This window comes from Elaeis guineensis, chromosome 11 (assembly GCF_000442705.2).
Source record: "Elaeis guineensis isolate ETL-2024a chromosome 11, EG11, whole genome shotgun sequence".
NCBI lineage: Eukaryota > Viridiplantae > Streptophyta > Magnoliopsida > Arecales > Arecaceae > Elaeis > Elaeis guineensis.
In genome coordinates, this window is record NC_026003.2 from 21,991,983 (window position 1) to 22,018,746 (window position 26,764).

Below are 26,764 nucleotides of genomic sequence, written 5' to 3' on the forward strand. Positions count from 1 at the left end.
AATTCATATCAAAATAACCTGACTCTGATACCAGTTGAAGAAAATATACAGTAGTGCAGTACATATAATTTTAAAATTTTATATAGTAAAAATAATAGATTAATTTAGATCTAATCTAAATCATAAATTATCAGATCTAATAATAAAAAATTAGATCTAAAAATATATTAATTCATATCAAAATAACCTGACTCTGATACCAGTTGAAGAAAATATGCAGTAGTGCAGTACATATAATTTTAAAATTTTATACAGTAAAAATAATAGATTAAATAATTTAATCCTAATCATATGTATAAGATCTAATCTTAAACTATCATATCAAAATCTTTGATATAAAAATATATATTTTAGATCAAAAAATAAAAATCACATCGATCTCATCGATGCTAAAATTCTAGATCTAACTATTAGATCTAACATAGGAATCAAAACAAGCTAGAGATCATTACCAAATAAATTTTGATCTTGATCTCCTCTAGTCCAATGGTTGGAGAGGGTGTTCTTCAGGTCACTCATAGTCACACGAAGTCATCTAGCCTCTATAAAAAAATCCATGCGAAGACTGGCGCAGATCAGGTGCTCGGAGATACTAGTGAAGGGAAGCATGGTAGGTGATGTGCATGCATTTTTAAAATTTTACAGTAGAGAATATATAGATTAAATAATTTAATCTATAATACATGCTTAGATCAAATCTAAATCATCATATAGGATCTATGACACAAACTAATATGTATGTATGTACATCTGAAATCTAAAATCAGCATATACTGAACAGATCTAAGTATAATTAGATCATATCTAATTTATATTTAGATTATATCTAAAAATTAATTTAGATCAAAATCTCATGCCTGAGTGCAGATAGTAGATCACCATATCTAAAATCCATAGTAGATGATTCTTCATAATGCTTGGCAGCTGCACACATATCTGGCATCTATGGATATCCACACGAAGTTCTCATGCTGATTGATCTCTCCAAGAGTGCTAGCTCGTGAAGACACCATCCATTGGCTGATTTGAGAGAAATATGATAGAATTAAAGAATAAGGAGACCCTCTCATTTTCTTTCTGGATCCATGCATCTGATCTCTACAATAAAGATCAAGAGAAGAATCCTTTCTTCTCAATTTCCCATGTATAAGAGAGAATCTTTTTCTCTTTCTTTCACGTCCTTGAGAAGAACTTTTTTTCTCTAACTTTCTATGATAAAAATTAGATCTAATTTTATTTTTTATATTAAAAATCATATAAAATCTTAAGATCCAAAAAAATCCAAAAGAAGAATCAAAGAGAAGAACCATTCTTCTCTCTTCTTCTCCCTTTTCCTTCTTGATCAAGAACTCAAGAAAGCCCAAAATGTCCAATCAATTTTTTTTAATATTTTTTCTCTAAATTATTATATTAAAAATCAAATATAATTTAATTTTTATTTTTAAAAAATAGAAAAAAAATCTAGAAGAACTCCTTCTTTAAGGCTGCGCACAAAAAAAAAGACCCATCTTCTTTCTTCATCTAAAACTTCAAGAAGCCTCAAAACCAAACCAGATTTCTTTTAATATTTCATCTCTAAACCTATATATTAAAAATTAGATCTAATCTAATTTTTATCTAGAAAAAATAAAAAAAAATCTGAAAGAAGAACTCCTACTTCTTCAAGGCTGCACGCAAGAAAAAAGACCCTTCTTTTTTCTTGATCTTTCTCTCCTTAAGAAGAACTTTTCTTTCCTAATTTTCTGCTGTATAACCAGCAAAAAAGTCTCTCTTTGATATCTACAAATCATCAAGAAAAGAATTAGAAAATATACCAAGAAGAAGAGAAGAAATAGGATCTTGGCGTGTGGAACGTTGGGGCGTCCAACGCTTGGACGCCCCCTTCCTTCTTTCTTTTTCTTTTGGGGCGGCAACCAAGAGGAGATTGGGGTGCCTCCTTTTCCACGGGAGGGAGAGAAGAGATGGGCCAGCCCATCATAATAGGGCGTGAGTCACCACGTGAAAAGAGATGGGATGCGTAGATAAATATTACATGGGGTTTGGGTTTAGTCCTATTCCCCAAGATCTTGTTCTAACTCTAACTAATCTTTAGATCTAATCCTAACTAATTTAAAAATTAGTTATAACAAACTAACTAATTGAATTCTAGCCCAATTAAGCCCCAACCCAATTGAAAATTAATTAGATTAAAATCCTATTGATCCAGGGATGGAGATCAGGTGCTTCATTTGATATTAGGACTTAATCCAATCAAGCCTATTATTTAATAGGGTTAGATCCAATCCAAATCTATATAAAACTAATCAAATTATATTTAATTTAAAATAATTTTAAATTCATGTATCTCTCTGAAATCAATTAGAATAAGCTCTGTCATTCAATAGGGCTGCATCCAATTAATCCAAAGTCAATCTAATTGAATCCAATTTAATTAGATCTAATCTAATCTTCATTGCTCAATCAAATTGAGCCAATTAATAATTATATTATTAATTAATTATTTTTTAATTTATTTATTATGAATAAATAATTTATTACAATTTTTATATAAAATTAATTATCAATCAAATTGATAATTAAATCTTTCAACAATTCATAATTGTTGATCAGCCATTTGATCAGACAAGTACTTTTATGTGTGTGACCCCATAGATTCGAACCTAAGTCGGTAGCACAAGAATAATTCTTGTACTAATCGATGTAACCATTTAGCAATGGGATCCGATGTCTGGATAGGCCGAATGTATGCCTAGCAACACTCTAGAACCCATGTGGATATAGTTACTGTATATTTCATCTCTTTAACACTTGATGCTCAAAAATGACTAAGGATAAACTATCAACCCAGAAAGAGTGGTCCACATTATGTCTCAACCTCAAAAATTCTGTGACTCTTTACTAGGACTACTTTGATCAAAGTTTTGCGGAATTAAAACACAATGATGCATCATCTTCAAATTTACTTGGAGCAGTCAATCTCATCTTGACTCACACTCAAACTTCACAAGTACTTGACTGTACCCAAAAATCTTCCATCACCAAATTAGAAATTCAGATAGTCTGACATCAAAGCACAGTGAGTTGCTTGCAAGTCACTAAGACAGCCTCAGGTCTGAGGGACACATATACCCATATCCCATCAGAGCAATCCATAATAGCAGAGTGCTCCGAAAGTGATCACGCTCAGTGAAATATACTCCTACATATCACCCGTATGCCATACCCGTGTCACCACACGTCTTGGTTAAGAGGACAACCAACTAATATGGTATACAACAATCTACACTTGATACAATTATTGTCCTTGTAATAATTGTATCATTTGATCATGAGCAGGATTTAAGAACCACATGATAAATCCTCCTTTATCATTTTGAATGTAGTTCTAAGGACTTCAACATAACATATGAGTTCTATTTTAGAAGATATATTCCTTATGATGAATCTGCCAGATAACATTTATCATTCTATAATTCATATACTTATATGGAGCACAATCATCTACAACCTAGATGATTGATTTTAGGACATATTTTTCAACAACTCTCACTTAGACTAAAGCCAATCAGATCGGCATCAAATATTCATCTTTAATTTTAGATCATCGAACTCATTAGATCCGATTGCTCTAGTCAATGGGTCGGTCAAGTTCTCCTTTCAGTCGATCTTTTTGAGGTCATTTTATTTCGATCTTATTGAATAAGTTGATTGCAATACAGAAAGTGTTTGGTTCATAGATTGAACATCAAGTCTTCAGCTTGAGCTATGGCTCCAGTACTGCTGTCAATGTAGAAAGACTGGACCATCAATGGAGGGTGCCACTTCATGCTCGCTGATGAATTTTCATAACCAAACAACTTCTTTACTAGCATCAAATACTGCAAAGAACTCCGTATCGCAAATAAAATTGGCTACTAACTATTGCATGAAACCTTTTCAGCATGTCGCTCATCCTTTTAGGATAAAAACACATCTAACACAACTTTATCATTCCCATCCGACTAAAAATTAGAATCGGTATTTCACAGATTTTAAATCAGATTCTTCACAAATGAGCCATTGGTCCTTAGTATTTCATAAATATTTAAGGATGGTTCTCATAACCTTCCAAATCTTTATGGAGAACAGAGATGACAACCAAGCTTTTATTCTCTGTAATGTAGGGATGTCATTTTTGATTAAGAGAATTTCATCTAAACAGCACAAAAAATGATTTTACAGAACTATTAGCCTATTTGTACATATAGGATTCTACTTCATTCTTAATGAAACCATATATTCAAAATATATATTCTAACTTTGAAAAGCTTGATTCAATCTGAATGGACTTAAGGATTGCCATAAGAAAATCATCTCATCATAGTCAACACTATAACTTTGATAAAATCATTTGGCAATCAAATAGAATTACCACCTTTCCATCTGCACCTCTTACCCATCTAAAATCTACTCACACCTTATGGGTCTTACCCCTTCAGGTGAACCAACGGATGTCCATACATTGTTGATCTCTATGGACTTTATTTTAGATTTAATGGTTCCAAACCACTTCTCAATGTTAGATCCTTGTATTGCATCTGTATGGAAGATCAAATCTCCATCTCAATCTAGAAACTGAAGTATCTATTTGGCTGATACAATACTCTACTATATCTATTCCAGGATGCCTTTACATCGGGTTTCGGATTTGAACTAATCAATTTCGATTCTGTTGATTTGTGTCAGAGTTGGTTCTCCTACTTATCAAGCTTTATTAAACTTGCTTTTAAAGGCATCAGTTCCTTAACCAAGAAACTTTCTTTCCAAAAGGAGGTAGAAGAATTATCTTTAAATAAAATTTATCAGACCAAGATCCAAGCTAATCTATTAGTGAATATTTCACACAAATTTGACACTACAAACTCTAAGCTAAGAGAGTATCAAATTACCCAAGTCCATATCTCATATAAAGTTTTGTGATCGATTTGCTCAAAACATTCTTGAGCACATATCAAGTAGTCTCTAAAATATGACCTCAGTCACATCAGCAAACCTCATAATGGGTCGAACCATGTCTAACAAAATTTAATTCTCTTTTCAGATATCTTTTTAAATAATGATGTCTCAGGAGAGGTCTATCAAGAGAGAATCTATTTTTTTTTTTCGAAGATATGTCAAAACTTACTGTAAAGGTATTCACTTCATCAGTCAAACTGATGAATTCTAATACTCTTTACAGTTCATTTTTCTACCTCATTATAGAATCATTTGAATATTTAATTGATTTGGATTTATGCTTTATAAGCAAGACACACCCATACAAAGATGGGTCATTAAAGATTTTAATGAAGTAGTAAGCCCTCTTCTAGCATTAATATTTGTGAGTGTAAACACATCAATATGTACCATAACTTAGAACATCACTGGCTTATTTACCCTTTCCAATAAAAGATGAATAAGTCAACTATACCAAAAACAAACTTCGATGACATTGTCTAATCTAGGATGCTAGTGAGATATGTATTTTACACTAACAGACTATGGTAATGAGTTTATATCATTTTTAATTATCTACTCATTATTGTAGTATAATTCACAATGATATTACAATAATCATACTTATTGACACCATCAATAAGATTGGACAATAGTGGCAATCACTAAAAATGACATCTTCAGAGTTGAAAATAAGTTTGATAATTCCTAATATTAAGACTAGAATAGACTTCTATGTCTTACATTTAGGAGTCTCTTGTCATTTTTTAAACCTTCTACTATCCTGAAATATTTTGCAACTATTTACAAGCATGACTTGCACTATCGGTATCCTATACCCAGATAGTAGTATTACCAACCAAAAAACTTCAAAGAGTTATCACATAACATCTTGACCAGCAACCATTTGTTGATTTCTCTTTTAAGCCTATTTAGATTAGCCTGAGACTTCTTGATTAATTTGCTCAAAAAACTATATTCAACTTTCGATACTGGCTATCGAAATTAGTTTTGATCACATTGTCACTATCTAACAATAGACAGAGCGATAATTTTCTAGTCATTTTGAAAAGAAAATAATTGATCTTTAGTATATGAATTATTTTAAGCCTAAAGATTTGGACTTTAGTCTAAAAGTTTTTTCACTATTTTATACGAATTGATAGCCTCTACCTCCAATCCAAGGAATTACTTTAATTCTTTAATAGGTACTAGAATCCACATAGACTGTGTTCAGGCCCGAGTGTGGCTTGACCAATCCTAGTGCACAACTAATTATTTCTTCAAATAATTTTTAGTAATCAGATTTTGCCCCAGGCATCCCTTCAGCAGGTATGTGGCGCCTCCACTGAAAATCTTGGTAAGGTCCAACCATTAACATGACAACATTAAGTGCATCTAATAAAATAGATGTTCAGGTCCGAGTGTGGCTCGGCCAACTTGAGCATTGGTCTGAAGGTATAATAAGATAGTCATATAATGAATGATAATTCCAATACGTAATAGACACCAAGCGTGTGGCACCTCCAATACCTATTTAGGATATTGGACACATTATCACGCACCTTAATGGGAGGCTTTGATCTAGTTATCTCCATAACTAGATCATTTTATGGACCTAATAATTTAGAAGATTTGGTTAATATATCTTAGAGGACATCAATCGATCTACAAATGATAATCCTCCCACTGGCTTCACCAAGTCATGAGAAGAATTAGTGACTAATGGGTCCAACCGGTATGTCGTATATCCTCCCACTAACTTTACCAAGTCATGAGAAGGATTAGAGACAAGTCAGTCTAGGGTACCTAAATCAGTTATACTGATTAACCTTAACAATATGGGTCATCTCAAGTTATCTAGCAATCTAATCAGCCTAATGACTCAGGCTCAACCTTTGAGCCTGAATCAAGGTCTATTTGGTTTGATCAAAGATATGGACTCGATCAACTACAACTATTATTTTTGATCTAGAGTATCATTGATCTAATCTAAATCAACTATTGATTATATTAGATCAACTACTCTTTTTAGTCCATTAAGTCTTTGATTTTAATCTTAGGTCTAATCCAATTAAAGGACCTGATTTGAGCTATCCCATGCCCCATATTTTATGCAATATCATTAGATCTTTAATCATAATTCTAGATCTAAAATATATTTCTTAATTCTCAATTAAGTATAGCATCAACATGGGTTAAGGTTATGAAATAATTTCTTATATAAACCTTTTACATTAAATCACAAAATCCTTTAGATCAAATCTAAATTTTCATGATTTTTAATCAAAGTAATTTTAATTTATCATAATTAGATGTAACTAGTTTCTTCACAACTTGTATCACATACAACAACACCTAAGATTTTAAGATCTAGGATTTTGCAAGAAAGTAAGTTTTCTTTTTCGCTTTCTTCTTCATGGGACCTCACAGTGGCACCCCTACACACCATGAAGAGCACCCTATTGAATAGGAAGAGAGGATCATGTAACCCTACTTGCTCCTATATCCGAACGGCATGGTGATTACCCAATCCGAGTACTTTGCTACTCAGAACATCTAATCTTATTCACATATTATATGTGCAAAAATTTAGATCAAATTTAAATTGTATTAAATCTAATTTTATATTAGATCATATCTAAAATTAGATCATAACATATCTCATGTATTGCTAAATCTAGATTTCAACTCTACATGCATATATGTTCATGTCGTAACGAACCTGGCTCTGATACCATTTGAAGAGAAGCATGCTGGGTGATGTACATGTATTTTTAAAATTTTACAGTGGAGCATATGTAGATTAAATAATTTAATCTATAATGCATGCTTAGATCAAATCTAAATCACCATATAGGATCTATGACATGAACTAATATGCATGTATATACATCTTAAATCTAAAATCAGCATATATTGAACATATCTAAGTGTAATTAGATCATATCTAATTCATATTTAGATTACATCTAAAAATTAATTTAGATCAAAATCTCATACCTGAGTGCGGATAGCAGATCGCCGCATCCAAAATCCATGATAGATGATTCTTCATGATGTTTGACAGCTGCACATGCATCCGACCTCTACGGGTATCCACACGAAGTCCTCATACTGATCGATCTCTCTGAGAGTGCTAGCTTACGAAGACACCATCTATTGACTGATTTGAGAGAAACATGATGAAATTGAAGAATAAGGAGACCCTCTCTTTTTTTTTCTGGATCCATACATCTGATCTCTACAATAAAGATCAAGAGAAGAACCCTTTCTTCTCAATTTCTCATGTATAAGAGAGAACCTTTTTCTCTTTTTTTCATGCCCTTGAGAAGAACTTTTATTCTCTAATTTTTTATGATAAAAATTAGATCTAATCAAATTTCTCATATTGAAAATCACATAAAATTTTGAGATCCAGAAAAATCTAAAAGAAGAATCCAAGAGAAGAACCGTTCTTCTCTCTTCTTCTCTCTTTTTCTTCTTGATCAAGAACTCAAGAAAGCCCCAACTGTCCAATCAAATTTTTTTGATATTTTTTCTCTAAATTTTTATATTAAAAATTAGATCTAATCTAATTTTTATTTTGAAAAAAAAATAAAAAAAAATCTAGAAGAAGAACTCCCTCTTCTTTAAGGCTGCGCGCAAGAAAGAAGATCCATCTTCATTCTTGAACTAAAACTTCAAGAAGCCTCAAAACCAAATCAGATTTTTTTGGTATTTATTCTCTAAATCTACATGTTAAAAATCAAATTTAATCTAATTTTTATTAAAAAAAATTAGAATAAGAACTCTTTTTTCTTCAAGGCTGCATGCAAGAAAAAAGATCCTTCTTCTTTCTTGATCTTTCTCTCCTTGGGAAGAACTTTTCTTCTCCAATTTTTTGCTGTATAACCAACAGAAAAGCCTCTTTTTGATGTCTAAAAATTAGCAAGAAAAAGATTAGAAAATATATCAAGAAGAAGAGGAGAAACAGGATCTTGGCGTGTGGAATGTTGGGGCATCCAACCCTTGGACGCCCCTTCTTTCTTTTTCTTTTGGGGCGGCAACCAAAAGGAGATTAGGGCACCTCCTTTTCCATGGGAGGAAGAGAAGAGATGGGGTGGCCCATCATAATAGGGTATGAGGTATTTTTCACCATGTGAAAAGAGATGGGACGCGTAGATAAATATCACATGGGGTTTGGGTTTAGTCCTGTTCCCCAATAGGATTCAAGATCTTGTTCTAACTCCAACTAATCCTTAGATCTAATCCTAACCAATTTAGAAATTAGTTATAACAAATTAACTAATTAGATCCTAGCCCAATTAGGCTCCAACCCAATTGAGAATTAGTTAGATTAAAATCCTATTGATCCAGGGATGGAGATTAGGTGCTTCATTTGATATTAGGGCTTGATCCAATCAAGCCTATTATTCAATAGGATTAGATCCAATCCAAGCTTATATAAAACTAATTAAATTATATTTAATTTAGAATAATTTTAAATTTATGCATCTCTGAAATCAATTGGAATAAGCCCTGTCATTCAATAGGGCTGCATCTATTAATCCAAAGCCAATCTAATTGAATCCAATTCAATTAGATCTAATCCAATCTCCATTGCTCAATTAAATTGAGCCAATTAACAATCATATTATTAATTAATTATTTTTTTAATTTTCTAACTATTAGTAAATAATTTATTACAATCTTTACATAAGATTAATCATCAATCAAATCGATAATTAAATTTTTCAACAATTCATAATTGTTAATCAGACAAATACTTCTATATGTGTGACCCCATAGGTTCGAACCTAAGCCGATAGCACAAGAATAATTCTTATACTAATCGATGTAACCATCTAGTAATGGGATCCGACATCCGGATAGGCTGAATGTATGTCTAGCAACACTCTAGAACTCATGTGGATATACTTACTATATAATTCATCCCTTTGACACTTGATGCTCAAGGATGACTAAGGATAAACTGCCAACCCAGAAAGAGTAGTCCACATTGTGTCTCAACCTCAAAAATCTTGTGACTCTTCATTAGGACTACTTTAGCCAAAGTTTTACTGAATAGAAATACAATGATGCATCATCTCCAATTTTACTTGGAGCGGTCAATCCCATCTTGACTCGCACTTAGACTTCACAAGTACTTGACTGTACCCAGAAACTTTCCATCATCGAATTAGAAATTTGGATAGTCTGACACCAAAGCACAGTGAGTTACTTGTAAGTCACCGAGATAGCTTTAGATCCAAGGGATATATATACCCATATCCCATCAAAGCAACCCTTGACAGTAGAGTGCTCCAAAAGTGGTCATGCTCAATGAAATGTACTCCTACATATCATTCGTATGCCATACCCGTATCATCACACGTCTTAGTTAAGAGGACAACCAACTAATATGGTATACAACAACCTGCACTTGATACAATTATTGTCTTTGTAATAATTTTATCATTTGGTCACGAGCAGGATTTAAGAACCACATCATAAATCCTCCTTTATCATTTTGAAAGTAGTTCTAAGGACTTCATCATAACATTTGAGTTTTATTTTAGAAGATATATTTCTTATGATGAATCTGTCAGATAATATTTATCATTCTATAATTCATATACTTATATGGAGCACAATCATCTACAACCTAGATGATTGACTTTAGGACACATTTTCCAACAGCTAGTCTGCGAACAACTTCGACAGCTGATCTCCTTCTTCTTCTACAAGCACCTTGGATACCCCAAAGTGATAAAAGATTTGTAAGAGAAAGAGAAGAGGAAGAGAAGAGACTCTGAAAATAAAAAATCAGCAAGAGAATTGATTATTGGACGTCCAAGAGAGGGGACCCCTTTTTATAGACTAGGAATTAGGGCTTCCCAAGGAAGGGTGCCATAAATCAACGCCAAAATCTCTTTTTGGCATCCCAAAAAATTCCAAAAAAATTCTTAAGATGTGGAGAAAGAATTTGAAGTCTCACATACCAAACAATTTCTTAAGAAAAATAAAAAAAATAATTTGGTACCAATAATATACTATATATAAAAAAAATTCTAGTCTGTATCTTATCTCTAATTCGAATCACATTCGAATTAGGCAAGAGATAATATTACGACTGATCAGCTATTGCTACCCACTCATTTTGGATCCTTTCTCATGATGCCAAAAATTACAACCCAAATCCAATTAGGCATGGAGAAATTGGCATGGATCCAAATGTGGCACAAAAGATAAGGATAGAGTCCTAGTTTGACTTGGACTCTTCATTTCTAATTCAATTCTAATCCAAATCAAATTCGGATTAAATCACTGATAGAAATAAATCTAATCCAATTAAAAATTTAAATATCTTATCAAATTTTTAATCCAATTAGGAAGTAGCTATGTCCAAATCCTGATCGAATCAGGATCAAATTTTTCTTATAATCGGGTTTGATCATATCAATCCCAATCTGAGTTGAACTGAATCTAATTCAGTTAGACTTATTGCAAAGCTCTTTATTCAATCAAATTGAGTCAATTAATAATCTAATTACTAATTAATTATCCATGAATGGTAGAGTCCCAGTGGGACTCTCCCACAGAGTCCTAATCTAAATAGGACTCTTCACTAGAGTCACAATCCAATTGGACTCTTTCAGCTATTAGATCTGATCAATTTTTTAATGCATGTGACCCCATAGGTTTGAACCTAAGTTGGTAGCATAAGAACAACTTTCTATACCAATCGATGTAACCATCTAGCAATGATGACCCGATGATAGGATAGGTCGAATTATTGCAAAATAACCTTCTAGAATCTACTGACGTATGGTTACCATATAATTCATCCCTTTGACTCAAATACTCAAGGTGACCTAGGATTTAACTGTCAACCCTAATTAAGTCGACCACATTGTATTTCAACCTTTCAAATCCATCTCATGGATTATCCTGATCAAGATTTTGCTAAATTGAAATACACTGATGCATATCTCCTACCAATTTAGAGGGGTCAATTCCATCTTGACTCACACACTGACTTGATAAGTACTTGACTGCACCCAGTATCTTTCAGTCACTAAGTTAAAAACTCAGATGATCCGATATTAAAGTACAGTGAGTTGCTTACAAGTCACCATGGTGGTCTCAGGTCAGAGAGATACTTATACCCATACTCTTCATGAGCTACTTTTGATAACAAAGTGCTCGGCACATAGTCATATTTGATACGAATGTACTCCTACATTCCATCTACATGCCATAACAGTGTCTCCACACTCCTTGGTTAAGAGGACAACCAACTCATATGGCACACAATGACCTACACTTGATATCACTATCATTCTAGTAATAGCATATCGTTTGGTCACAAATATTTTTAAGAATTTAATAACAAATCCTCTTTTGTCAATTAATAATAGTCCGAAGGACTTCATTACAACATAGGAGTTTAAAGATGATCAATTTGTAATAAAAATATCAAATAATTTTTATTAATAAAAATTTATATATAATTTTTAAGATAAGAACAATCATATAACGATTGGCTTTGGGATATATTTTTCTACACATATAACATATCATAACAAACCTAGACTCTGATACCACTATTGGTGAACATAGGCAATTTCATGCATGTATTTCAAAACTTTTTTGAATAAATTATAATAAAAAATAACTAGATTAATCATATTAATCTAATATGCATATGATCGAATTATTAAATCAACCTACTCTAGGATCTATGAAATGATATGTTACATATAAAATCTGAAATAATCATATGATAAAATCTACATGCATGGATGTAAGGAGTAAATCATATCTACTTCTAATCTGAGATCAGAACTTGATACTTGAGTGCAAATCGATGATCGCCACTACTGAGAGACATGGTAAGGATAATCTTTACTGGTTGCTCGCAGCCACACATGCATCTGATCTCTATAAGAAATCCACTCGAAGTCCTGATCTGATCAGTCTTCTTGGGAGTGCTAGCTCATGCGAAGACCTTCTTCTTGATTGATCTAGATCTTTTTTTTAAATCTCTAAAATTTTTTTAGAGGTTGAAGATAGACTTCTGGAGAAGATAAAGATCTAAAAAAAATATGGAGAAGAAACTACTTTTTCTCTTATTTTTCTCTTTTCCCAAATCCTGAGGACTAAACCCTAGGATTTTTGATCTTGCACTCACCCAAGAGAAGAGAACTCTTCTCTCCCTTTTCCATGCTATAAACTCATGCCTAAGACCCCAAACGTGAAGAGCACTCTCTCTTTTTCTTACATTCTCAAAAGAGAAAATAAAGACCCTTTTTAACGTGAAAGAAGATTGGGTTTTTAGAGTCCATGAAAAGTTGGACTCTAACAAAGGTTGTTGCCACCTTCACAATTTTCACACCCAAAATAAATATGGGATACCCCCTCTTTTATTTTTTCATGGTGAAACCAGATCGTATCTGATTTCCCACCATGAGAAACCCCCATATTGTCACACAAAATAAAGGAATAAAAAGAAGTGGCATGGAGAGGTTATAGATAATGTCAAACATTATCTAAAAGGTATCCTATTTCAAATCAGATTTGAATATACCATTTAAAACCATATCCCATCCAATTTTGGATGTGAGAAAGGGAAGGGAAAGGCCTTTTTCATGAACAAATCTCACTCAAAAAAACTTTTGGCATGAGGAGATATGGCATCTTAAACTTGGTGGCGCATGGGAGAAGAGTCCAATCTTCTATGGACTCTTTTGTTTCCTTATTTGAATTCAAACTAAATCACATCTATTTTAACCCAAATAAAATAGATAAAATCTAATCTAATAAGACTCATAATTTTTTAATCAAATCTTAATCAAATTAAAAATTGATTGAACCAAAGTTCTGATCAAATCAAGGATATTTCTCTCTTACCGATTAGATCATCTCATAACCTAATCGGGTCAAACCTAATTGAATCTAATTTAATTAAATTTTATTTAATTCTATTTACTCAATTAAATTAAGCTAATCAATAATTTAATTATTAATTAATCCATCATAAATTTACTAACACTTGGTGAATAAATTTATTACAATTTTTGCATAAGATTAATCATCAATCGAATTGATGATTAAGCTCTTGAATGATTCTCAATTATTGATTAGCCATATGATCATTCAAAAACTTTTTTTGAGTGTAACTCTATAGGTTCGAACCTAAGCCGGTAGCACAAAAATAAATTTTTTAACCAATCGATGTAACCATCTAGTAATAGTGACCCGACGTCCGAATAGATCGAATGATGGTGAAGCAACATTCAAGAATCTATTGGTATATGATTACTATATAATTCATCCCTTTGATCCTAATATCAAGGAGACTTAAGATTTAACTGTCAATCCGAGATAAGTCATTCATATTGTATTTCAATCTTTCAAATCTATCACATGGATTATTCGGATCCAGGTTTTGCTAAATTGAAATATATTGATATATTAACTCCTACTAATTCAGAGAGGTCAATCCTATCTTGACTCACGCATCGACTTGATAAGTACTTGACTGTATCCAAAAATCTTTCATTATTGAATTAGAAACTTAGTTAGTCCGACACCAAAGTATGGTGAGTTGCTTGCAAGTCATCGTAATGATCTCAGATTGGAGGGATATTTATACCAATATCCTTCACAAGCTACCTTTGACAGTAGAATGCTCCACACTTGGTCATGTTCAATGATGATATGCTCCTATATTTTACCTGCATGCTATACCAGTGTCTCCATACCATTTGGTTATGAGGACAACCAACGCATATGGCACACAACGACCTACACTTGATATCGCTATCGTCCTAGTAATAGCATATCATTTGATCGTGAACCAATTTAAGAATTATACAATAAATCTTTTTTTATTGATTAAAGTAGTCCTAAAGACTTCATCACAACATAGGAGTTCGTTAGAAGATATAACCTTATGATGAAAAAAGCCCAATAATTTTTATTATTTATCAATTTATATATATTTATAATTAGTACAATCATCAAATGATTGGCTTTAAGACATATTTTTCAATAGATTGGACCAAAGAAACCAACTAGGGTTGTCAGGAAACATGCTAGCACATGTGGCACAAACCCTAGCTCCTTAATCAAGCTGATTTGATCAAAATCTTGTTGATTTAGTTAACCCAATTGAGCTATTAATTAAATTAGGTTAGATTCTAACTTGGACCAGATTTATCTAAATTTTTATTGAACTTTTTTCAGTATCATAGGCATCATATATAGAGTCCAAATTGGTTAGGACTCTATCATGTCTAGCACTCCAAGAGAAAAAGGCTGAATTATTTTATTCGATTGAAAGAACTTAAACTCTTGATTAATCCAAGTTCAATGCCTATCTTGTAGCTCTCTCAGTCCTCTATTAGTATGGCACAAAGTTTAAAGTGTGCCATGGCCTGATGAGGTGTGAGACACCCCAAAGATCTGCGCACGTGTGGTAGTGAGAAATGCCAAGAGTTGCAAATTTGTATATTTCTTTCTCATAGTTGAGATATAGTCACACCTTACAATTGGTTCCTTTAGAAGCATCATTCAAAGGGATACCATATGGGAAAAATTTATAATTTTTTGAGATGATTTGAGATCCCTTTTTGCTCGTAGATGTGCAAGAAGGCTGAAGCGACGTATCTAAAAATTAAGAGTCCTTCTCATATAAGACTCCTAATTTTTGATATGCTAATTAAGGGACCTCATGAAAGAGTGTATCTAGACCCCTTCTACACTCCTTTTATTGCTATAAATAGGTGGCAGTAGAGTGGTTCAAGGCATTCCCAACTCTTTCTGATAGTTTTCTTCTTTGTCTTGTTAAGACATTGTCTTGAATTTAAGACAAGTCTGCCCCACTTTAAGATAAGAGCCTAAGAAGAAAATTAGGAGGAAAATAGAGGAAGGAAGGGAGGGTTTAGGAGTTCAAGTCAAGTTAAGGAGAGGCCAAGTCCAAGTCATGATGTGGATTTGATCAGATTAGGTCAAACCGAGTTCTATTGGTTAGAACTCATCAACAAGGTTTTAGCGCAAGGAGTCCTGCTCTTGGAATAATTTATGTGTGGATCACTTGTGAAGGGCTTACACTTGTGTGTATATAGAGATTTAGGAATTTAGCATAAGAGGTACTTATCTAAACTACTTCTTAATTGCTTTATTAGTTATTCATTAATTGTAATTAGTCAAGAGATCTTGGGTCTAGGATTTCGGGTGTTATGGATTTTTTGATCATAAATTTTTGAAATCCACTATTCTGTTGAGCTATACGAACCTAACAAATTATACTTTCTAGTAGATCATAATATGATTATGACCCATCATACCATATTCTTGAAAAATAGTTTATCCAAGATAGTGTAGTGGAAGAAAATTGAACTCGAAGAGAAAGTCTTTGAAGAGCAACGAGCTAAAGATCTAGCTGAACCCATTCAATCCGAGCCAGTTAGTGTAGCAGCTCTTCCACCTCATACATTGAGTAGGATTTTCCATCTGCTTGAAAGATACAAAACATATTCTAACAAAGAAATACAAAAAATATTTCTCGTGGAAAATAGAAAACATGGAGATGATCTCAAAACCTATAATGAGGTGATGTTAGACATCGATTCTGAGAAATAGATAGAACCAATAAAATCAAAAGTTGACTTGATGCTTTCCAGCTAGGTCTAACTTTAGTAGATCCATCAAAAGGTATAGTACCTATTAGATGCTTAAGGATCTACAAAAAGAAGATAGGTACGGATGGATAGGTAGAGACCTATAAGCAAGGCTTATGGCAAAAAAATATAATCAACACGAAAGCATTGACAGTGAATTTTGCCCTGTAGCCATGCTAAAATCCATCTGGATATTGCTTGATTTTGTGGCATACCATGATTATGAATCTGATAATGGATGTGAAAACTGCTTTCCTGAATGGATATCTTAAGGAAGATATCTATATGGGGTAGTCTTTTGGGTTTCACTTCCAGTAATGAAGATCATAAGATAAAAAAGCTACAATAGACTAAAACAAGCATCTCAAAATTGAAATATTCAATGAGATCAAATTATTTGATTACATCAGGAATGAGTGTCTAAGCCATGTGTTTGTAAGAGAGTCAGTGGGAGGATGAGATTCTCCTAATTGGAAAAGATGTTTTTATGCTGATTTTGATTTAAATATAGTTGTCTAAGGAATTCTCCATGAAAAATATTAGGAAGCATCCTATATCTTTAGAATAAAGGTCTGTGGAGAAAGATTTGAAAGGATATCAGGTCTTTCACAGTTAATGTACATAAAGGAGGTGCTAAAGAGATTCAGCATGAAAACTCAAAAAGAGATTTTTTCCCCTTAGGCAAGGCATGTATCTCTTCAAGAAGATGTATCCAAAAATATTTGAGGAGATTTAGCTCATGAGCTGGATCCCTTATACTTCGACTATAGGGAGCTTTATGAATGCCATGCTATATACTCGACTTGATATAATCTTGCTGTGAGTATCACAAATAGATATCAGTCAAATCTAGATATCTGACACTGGATAGCTATGAAGAAGATCTTTAAGTACTTGACAAACACTAAGAATTTGTTCTTGATTTTTGGAGGAGGGTTTGAATTGTGGGGTTTAGGATACATAGACTCAAATTCTGAATCTGACATTGATGGTAAAGAATCTACATCAAAAATTATGTAATGTAGGAATTGGTAGACTGAAAGAGTTTCAAATAACCAATCATTGTAAGTCTTATGGAAGCTGAGTTAGTCACCATTTTCAAAGGTGCTAAGGAAACATCTTCATATCCAAGTAATTTTGTTGCAATTTGATGTCATGAGATGTCATCATAACGATAATATCAGTATCATAGCCCTTAGCTAATAAAGTCAAGATCTCACCAAAATACCAAGCACATGGAAAGGTGACTTCAAATAATATGCGACTACCTCACATGAAAGATGTCAAGATGAAGAGAATAAATCCCATGGATAATGTGATGGATCCACTGACTAAGCCATTCAGCCAGCTAAAGACTGAAGTCCATCTTGAGAAGATGGGACTTAGATTTGTAAGCAATTGACTTTAGGTTAAGTGAAAGATTGTTAGATGTATGATCTGAAAAGTCAATTGTTGGCTGACACATTGTATTAATTTTAGGATATATTTTTATATTTGATTTATTAAAATTAATAAATAAATATTTTTTTAATCCATTCTAGAGTAATGTATCCTAAAATCATTCAAGGAGTTAATGGTCAATGACACATATTCTCAAGAGTTGAGAATTTGAAACATGTGTCATTATAGATTAACTCCTAAATTACTTTATAGATGATCATCATGGGGACGGTGATTGATCCGACAAGATCGATGCACGAATCACTTTTTTTTTTGGATAAATAGATCTTAAGTCAATATTATGGAGACATTGGAGTGAGAGTGCAGGTAATTGTTGAAGAATAATAGTATTAAGCATGATCAAAAATGAAAAGTCACTTGGATGTCTATTCACTCATCAGTGACTGTCTCGATGCTGTAGTTGTGTGAGTAATTCTTTGATCTACGATGCCTCAGCTACTCATAGTGGGATTACTATAGCTTAATAATGCATAAACATGGTCCATAGCTATTCAGGGCCTTGTGGTGTTAGTTGGCTGCAGTAAGTTTGCTGTAGAAATAGGAGTGTACTTATAGGAGATCTATCGACCTTAGTAGTTGAGGAGTAGTCCTATATAACCTAAGATGCTGGGTTCTTAAGTCTGTAGCCACAACAGTGTGATTATGGAAAGAAGTTTTCATGGAATTCATGATTAGACTCAAGCTAATTATGCCTGGCATATGACGGATGCTTAAGATTTGATGAGTTTTCATAATCTGCGTCCTGTCGGAACTCTCGATAGAAGAATTTGATCACACAATAACTATACCTAGAGATTCATCCTTCTATTATATTGAATTATCACTACATGTTGCTAGACATTACTGCTAGATTGTGAGAACTCACTAAATCATTTTCGAATCAACGATCTTTATTGAGGTGAGTTGGAATTGTTCAAGCCCATCGAAAGGAGTTTTGATAATACTATGATAGAGATCACGGTATGTCTCATTACCAGACAGAATAGAACCCAAAGAATCACATACAAAAGGAGCATGATCTGATTAATGGCTTGGATCATAATCGAATTATCAATTGGATTGATGGTTTGATTTAGAAACTGCTAATTTGTAAGAGTTACAAATTTAGTAATTGTTAATTATTAGCATGAGGGACTTAATTGTAAGTATTATAATGCAATTAGGCCTGATTAAATTATGGATCAAGTCTTACTTAATTTAAATCAAATTTAATTTAATTGAGTTTGAATTAATTTATGGCTAATTAGATTTAATTATCCAAGTTAGCTTAGATTTCAATCTTGATTGGATCAGGGCTGATAGTCTTTTCAAATTGGATTTGAATCGGGCTCAAATTGGTTTTGGATTGAATCTAAATTGGATCCAATTGATCTTGACCACCTGAGGCCACTTTCTTTGGACTTCTCTTTCTAATTTCATGCAAGATAAAGGGAGGGATGTGTAGAGATGCGCCCCTTTTTCTCCCTTGCACGCGTGAAGGGTAAAGGGATGCCAATAGTTGGTGCCCCTCTTCTTTAGGACTCCTTCTTGATAATGTTTGACACTAACTCAAATTTAAGTTAGTTATGGATCATATCTTATCAAGTTAGGGGTTAGTTATGGCATGAGACTAGGTTTTTATGTGATAAAAAATCTTTAAAAGGGGCCAGGGCGTGTGCTAGGGAAGTGAGTGTAACTATTTCTTAGCGCCATTCCTTGTTCCCTCTTCTTACATGCCCTCCATCTCTAGATCAGATCTGAGAGAGAAAAATGAGAGAGAGAGAAGAAGAGAAAAGAAAGGTTCTTGACCTCTTCTTGATGTTCTAGAAGAATTCCTATGATTCAATGCAAAGGGTTTACGCAAGGCCCTGTTCAACTATTTCTAATAGCAATGGGGCAAGATCCAAAGCTAAGGAGTGAGGCCTGTAAGTTGCTTGCACTTCTATAGCCTCGGTGCTTCAATCAAGCTATCTCTGTGTAGATATCAGTAGAAGTCGAGCACATGCACGGCTACGATAGAAATTTCGGACATCCGTCGGATCTGATCCAAGTAAGAACAAGGATTTATGATTAAGATAATCATTCTTTGTTCTCTATTTTTAATTTTAGATCTTGAATACTTGTTTCATTGCATGTTTAAAGATCCCTAGGAGATCGTAGGATTAGATCCTAGCATGATTAAATTAAAATTATTTTACTTTATCATTCTGCTATGTTTTTTCATGAGATGAAAAAAAAATCTGCATGCTATCTCTAGGAAATCCAAAATATGATGATCGAAGAAAGGATATAAGAATAGCATAGGTCCAGTTTTGAGAAATATGTCCCAAAAGCCAATCGTCAGTCTGTTGTCGATTGAGCAACCTTGTATTGTAATTGATTTGTTAATAAATAAAATATATTTTTGATATTTTCATCATAAGTTTTCATCTTCTAATGAACTCCGTTGTTGTGATAAAATCTTTAAGACTATTTAGGTTCGATAAAGAGAAGATTTATCGATTAGTCTTTAAAACTGTTCACGACCAAATGATAGGCTGTTAATAAGGACGACAGCTTCTATCGAGCATAGGTCGCTGTAGGCCATATGGGTTGGTTGATCTCTTAACCAAGGAGTGTGGAATACTGGTATGACATACAGGTGAGATGTAAGGGTACATCATCATGAAATGTGACCAACTTCAGAGGATTCTGCTGTCAAGAATGTCTCTGATGGGATATAGGTATAAGTATCCCTTAGACCTGATATCGCCTCAGTAACTCACAAGTAACTCACTGTGCTTTGGTACTGGACTAACAGAATTTTTAATTCAGTGATGGAAGGCTTCTGAGTATAGTCAAGTACTTGCGAAGTCAGAGTGTGATCAAGATGGGATTGATCACTCCAAGAGTTGGAGAAGAATGAGTCGCTGTATTTTAATTTAGCAAAATTTTGCCCAGGATAATCCATCAGATGGATTTGATATTTTGAAATACAATGTGGACAACCTGATTAGAATTGACAGTTGAACTCTGAAGTGTCCTATGAGCATTTTGATCAAGGAGATGAATTATATGGAAACTATATCTGCATGGGTTCTAAGGATGTTGTTTTACACATTTGACCTATCCGACCATCGGGTACCTTTGCTAGATGGTCACTTTGATTGGTATAAAAATTTATTTCTATGCTATCGACTTAGGTTCAAACCTATGAGGTCACATATATTAGAGTTCATGATCCGATCGGATGGTTGGTCAATGAATAAGAATCATTTTAGGGTTAAACGATCAATACGATTGACATTTAACCTAGTGCAAGTGTTGTGGAGGATCGATTAGCAATTTGATTAAGTCAATGGGCTGAGATTAAGTCTAATTGAATATGATTTAATTAGATTTAATTTATATTTGATTGCATCAAGTCCAATTGGTTTATTGGATAAGCCAAGTGCAAGAAAAAACTAGTCCTAGTTCAATTAGGACTTGGGTCAATCTAATTTCTAATTTGATTAGAAAATTAAATAAGATTTAAATCTAATTTAATTTGACTAAATTAGATTTTTAATTAGGTTAAGATCTATTTTAATTGGGTTGATTTGGTTTTGGTTTGATTTGATTTGAGAAACCAAATTTGAATAAGTCATAGATTGAACCCTAGTAAGACTAGGATTCCACCTTGCGCCACCTTAGCCCCCCATGCCCACTCTCTCTTATTTTGTGTGACAAAACTTTCTCTCCCAAGCCTGCACATATGTCCAAAGCTTTTCACTCTTTTTCTCTAATATGGAATGTGGTTGTGGACCAAGTCAAAGTAGGAATTAGTTTGGATTTCAAATTCTATGAGATAGAATTTTAGAAAACCAAAACTCTTTCCTTATGGCACTGATTTTATCCAAATTTTTTTTGATATTTTTATGGATTTTATGACACATATTGTGTGCCCTTTGCTGGTAGTCCATGGTAGAAAAAGAAGGAGGGGGCGTCTAAGAGTTGGGCACCCCTTGTCTTGTCCTGTTTGGATTTTTCTTGACTAGGTATTTGACCTAGACAAGAATTCTTTATATCTTTTGATTTAAGATGAATTTTTTTTTGAAATTTTCATGGATTATAGAGCATTGAGAGACCTTTGGGGTATTTGAAATCAGAGAGAAAGAGTATTGAGGCATGGAGATATAATAGATACAAAACTAAGTATCTGGGTTAGAGAAAAGAGAAGAAGAAGAGGGTCTTCTTCTAAGGTTGCTGAGTTTACCTCTTTTCTTCCTCCATCTATGAGTTTTTTGAGAGTGTCTCACATCTAAAACTCCTTCTCTTACTTCTCATCTTTAGAAGAGTCTAAATCAAGAAGAAGGAGGCATCTGATCGACCATCAAAGAAGGATCAGCACAATACTAGCATACTGTGCTGATTTCCTAGACCAGGACTTCTGATCGTGATTCGTGGGCTCGTGTGGATGACTCCTAGAGATCAGACGTGTGTGAGGCTCGCAACATCATTTTCAAACCTGGATCAGCAAAGTTAGAACGTCTAACTTGCAAGGTAATAGATCTGATCTATTATATTTTACATACATTAGATGTAGTACAGAAATATGTTGATATGATCAACATGTAGTTCTTGCTCTTTATATTTTAATTTTTGATTTAATACCATGTAATAATCATATAATAAGATCTTAGATCTTAGAATTTTTGATTTTATAAGATAAATTTTGATTTATTTTAGTCTTCCGCTGTCTGATCTTGAAAAAGTTTCAAGATTTAACCCTAAAACCCTAGATCTGGTTCCTTCATCTAGAAGCCTTGACCTTCAAGAACTTTTGCCACCACTATACATATCATTCAAAGGAAATGGATGGTGATAGGGTTGTAGTGTGAGCTATAGTAATAAAGATCAAAGTTAACATTACTCCTAAGAAATTTACTGATAAACTAGGATAAACAAAGAGGTATTGATTTAGATTATCGAAGGGTCACTTACATAGTACAATTTTCATCTATTTATACTAAATAATAATAGCCACCTTCGCTAATGGTTACTACCCATATCTAACCTCCTCTTCTAGTGGTTCTGAAAATTGATGTCAACTATCCTCCCATTACATATATCCATCAACTAACCTAATCTTATACTACCCATCAAATCGATAGTTTCATTTAGTCAACCAAAATCCATATCATATCTTCATTCAGCCTACTTTATATTAGTGCCCTACTTGAACCTTTTCTATATGTATTTAGCCTTTAATGTGATTGGTTGGTCAACTCCCATATAGTGTCCTTTTGGCCTTAGCTCTTAGGATACTCCTAAAACCTACCATGCATGTTCTCACTCCACATGTAGCCAATTAAGCACATGTCTCCCACTTGTCAGTTGAAGCATGGATGTGATGTAAACAAATATGCACAAAATAAAATTTTCATAAATTCCAATTTCAAATATAGAGGATAACATTCAAATACAGGTATGAAATCAAGCAATACAAATTTTACATAAGAGTATAGCATGCATGATAAAATCATTAGGGTAGAGGTACATGTAGTCTACATCAACCACATCCACACATCCTTCCAATAAGATTATTCAAGGATGAAAGAAAATACATCAAAATATTAGGCATTTCTTCTCAATACTATTTATCATCCCTAAAATATGAATATCTTATGAGGTTGCAACACCCTTCCAAGGCTCCACACCCAAGAACTTCCTAAAGTAGAGGTGGTAGCCATAGGTCCGCATATCTGTGGCCTCTAGTTGTGGATCTAGGCATACTCATTCTACCCCTACATCCAAGGATTCATCTATCCCTTGATTTGAAGCCCAACAAGGAATTTTTTACCACAAAATAGGATTTATTGTGGTTACCTTAAATGCATGGCTCGATCTCTAGACCTAATGCTCCATAGGGGTCAAAGGCCTTGATCAGAATAGCAAACACTACCAAACATAAATCAGAAGAGAGAAGAGAGAGAGAGAGGAAGAAGAAAAAGTGAAGGATAGGGTATGCATATCCTACTAGGCTAGAGAGAGAAAGAGTGAGAATTTTTATATAATTTGGGAGATAGAAGGAGATAGGGGGGAGAGAGAGATCATATGAGAGGACAAAATGGGTAACCCAAATATTCTTTTATTATACAAAAAAAACAAAGAAGATGTTTACACCAATCTTAACAACTTAGTTAAAGGCCATAAGTAAGTACCATATGGACAAAGTTAGATGAAATAAAGATAGATTGAAGTCATGTAACTCTTATTAGGATGGATAGGATCCAGCCATGATAACTCTTACTGATGGTGACAAAAATCAGATAGATAAAATTCAGCTATAATGCTGATGAGTAGGCCAGCTAATTAATTGCAATATAAGATGCATGAAGTCAGATGGCTGGCTAGAGTAAGCCACAATAACCGAATCAGCCTATGAGATATTTTTAAAGTATAGAAGATCGCATTATAGGCCAGTATAAGAGATGGCTAATGTACAATTGTTAAAGAGACCAAGATCGAAAAGACATGATTATCAACCTAACAGTTGGTGCATAGCAACTATGTTAATGATGTGCATAGTGGGAGTGCAACCAATGTAAGTTATCAGCATCACTAGAAGTAAAAGCCAAATATGGCAAGTAACTATCAAAGTGGATAGTTATTATCTTTTAGTATTAATAAATAAAAATTATACTTTGTAAAGGACACCTTTGGCAATACAATCGATATATTTTATCTTATCTTAGCTTATCAATAACATTTACCTCAAGAGTAGTATTAACTTATCTTAGATCTCTATTGTTGTAGCCTAGGAAACACTCTTATCCCTATCCAAATCAATCTTCTTCCCATGATGGTGTTGTTGACATGCTCATCCTAAGATTGATTTTGATGATAACAAAATGTTGAATTAATTGTTATCAATCATGTGTTTCAAGGATGAATGTAGGGTTTCTTAGATGCTCACAATAAAAAAATTTATCTTTGAAAGAAATCCTCTCAAGATGCCATGCCAAAGTACTTTAAAAAAAAATAAATTTTTATAAGTTTGGCTAAGAGGAGTTGACCCCTGATGAAAAAGAGTCGACTCTGATATGCTGGAGCCCACTGGCATGAACCATGAGTCGACTTCTGTGAAGTTTGAGTCGATTCTCTCAATGAAGATAGAAGACTATATTTTTAGAATCCTTATAAGAGCCGACTCATAGATTCTGTGAGTCAACTTGTGGGTAGCTCAGGTTGACTCCTAAAGACTACAAGTCGACTCCTGACATGAGAACTGCTCTAATGGTTAGTTTTTTTGCACCTCTATAATGGCTAATTTTTGTCTCTAATGGCTACCTCAATCTTTTTAATGATCAAACTCATTCTCCAGCCACTTTCAAGCCTATTAAAAGCTAGAGAATTATTTAGAAAGATAGAGAAGAGGGTTGGAAAGAGAAATACATCATTTATGAGAGCCATCATTGAATATCCTTGAAAAAGAGAAAGAGATGAATTGTTTGTGAAAAGATTTCAGTTTGCTTTCAAGATGATCTTTTCTTCATCAACTACAATCTCTCAAGCTTCAAAAGAAGAGAAGTCAAGCATCAAAAGAGCAACTCATTAGCATCTTCTCTAAGCTAAAAGAGTTTTTCTTTTATCTTTCTATTTGTGCTGAAAATATTATCTCTTATATTTTAGATTTCTATACAAGTTTCCTAGGGATGAAAGAAACTTGAGTTAGACCCATCCAAGCATGAAATTGGATATTGTAAGATTTTGGTTGGTGAGCGCAGAAAATGAATTGGATTAGATTATGATCTCAAAAAATAATTGTGTAAGATTTTGATTGGTGAGCCTCAAAAACCAACTAGATTTGCTTATGAGTCCAGATAAAACAATCAAGTGAAATTTCTAAGTCGAGCTTAAGAAGTAGATGTAAGTGTAGGATTGCACTAAATCACTATAAATTTCTTATCTTTGTATTGTGCTTTATTCTATTTACTTTTAGTTCTTGCATTGCATCATTCTTTTTCTACTATTGTATATTTAATACACATCACTTACATTAAAGTTAACTTATTCAAAGCACATAATTTTTCATATTTAAATTTTCTAAAGATTTTTAAAAAGTCTAATTCACCTCTCCTTTTTTTGGGTTGCTAACCCTTTGGGCAATAATTGATATCAAAGTGAATGCTTTATATCCTTATCAACCTAACAGTCTTGAGCTAAAGATTATGATAATCCAAATTAAATCTTTTCTTATTGAAGGTTATTTTATAAATCAACCCTCACTTTTTAATGGCTCTAATTATAACTATTAAAAAGCTAGGATAAAAATCTTCATACAAGCATATGACTATAATTTATGGAGAATTATAGTCAATGGCCCACACACACCCATTGTTTGATTAATGATATTGCATCACCCAATCCCAAAAGGATTTGGGATGAGCATGATAAAAAAATAGCCCAACTAAATGCTAAGGCCATGAAGATGCTTTATTATTCATTGGATACAAATAAATTTAATATAATTTCCTCTTGTATTTTAGCTAAAGAAGTGTGGATCAATTGGAAGCAACTTATAAGGGAGCAAATCAAGAAAAAAAATCAAGCTCCAAATAAGATAAAGAAGCACTCCCCAACTTGTGCCTTATGGCTCATAAGGATGAGAAGAAGAAGAAGAAAAAGAAACAAAGAAGAAAGAAAGCATTAACTAAGCA